This window comes from Monodon monoceros, unplaced genomic scaffold (genome assembly GCF_005190385.1).
Source record: "Monodon monoceros isolate NGI ecotype Baffin Bay Population unplaced genomic scaffold, NGI_Narwhal_1 Super_Scaffold_21, whole genome shotgun sequence".
Taxonomy (NCBI): domain Eukaryota; kingdom Metazoa; phylum Chordata; class Mammalia; order Artiodactyla; family Monodontidae; genus Monodon; species Monodon monoceros.
The window spans coordinates 103,125,245-103,126,638 of NW_021703778.1; positions in this window are offsets into that span (position 1 = coordinate 103,125,245).

A 1,394-nucleotide genomic window follows, 5' to 3' on the forward strand; every position below is an offset into this window, starting at 1 on the left:
AATATTCTAACATTTAGAAAAAATAATATAGCATTAAAAGTGTGAAATTTTGAGAAGTCATTATTTGGAAATTAGGTTACAATAATTCCTTTAAAGGAAATAAAAAGATATAATTACCCATAATCTTAAATGCTGACAAGAAACAGTACTTTTGTTATTGACCAAAAGCTGTAAAATTGGATAAGCCAATGAACAACACTCTTAGAATATGTTAAAGTTTTCATAAGCCAGATCTCCCAAAACATTTTACTAATAAATATAAATTGGTAAAGCCAAAGACTTCATTATAATTTGAATGCTCTTCGTAGTTCAATAGAATTGGAATACTCAATTGAGTCCTTAACCAAAAGCTTATTTAGCATCTCTGCTCAAGCAGAATGACAACTTAAAAAAAAAATATATATATATATACACACACACATCAATAATCATCTAGTATATCTATCCTTTACAAAGCAGTTTTTATAAAATGGGGACTCTACATTATTTAATAACAGAAACAGATGACTGTATTTTACCTTAAAACATTTTAAACATTGCATTATAAAGTCACAATTCAAGGGAAATATATGCATTCTGTGTAACAACTTTAATCATAATATGTAAATCACATTAAAGAAGGTTGGGGCACTGTGGCTCAGAAGAGTCCAAATTTTCTTCATTGCTATATATAAAGAAGTCAGATATCTGTATCAATCTTTTGATTATCAGCCATTTGAACATATGATTTCACTTATTTGTTGCTCTTTTATTTGATTCTGAGTCAAAGCCGATGTAAATTAGTCTTTTATTGTTTGGGGCAGTGGCCAAACTGATGTGATTTTGCTGGTGGGAGCAGGGGGAAGAAGCATGTTTTTCATAAAAATTCTTTAATCATTTCACAGAGGTAAACATACTTAAATGCTAAATACCTGACCTTTTCAAATAAATGCAGACCTACCTTGATTTTCACAATAAGCCTCTATTAATTTCATGAGACAATGTTTTCACAAAATGTAAGACAAAACATATTAAATTACTTAACAGAACTCATAATTTAAATAATTAAAACTAATTTGTGTTTAAAGCTATTTGCAGATTTATTAGAGAAACAAATACAAATATGCATTTCTACAGAACTGTTTTTTTTTCCAAAATGAGCTTGAAACTTGTTCCACAGTTTTTACTTGTTTATATATCTATGGTAACCCAAGTATTGGCTTCTGTACCACTTGTAATGAGACAATTGCTCTTTCATCGCAATTATAAAAAACTATTTAAAAAAAAATTCGGCACATACACGTTAAATATTTTTCCTTAAAAAAATAATCTAATCAAAATATTGAATACTTTAGATTTAAACAATATTTTATTTACAAATCTGAGTTGATTATTAATTACACAAGGTAATGCTT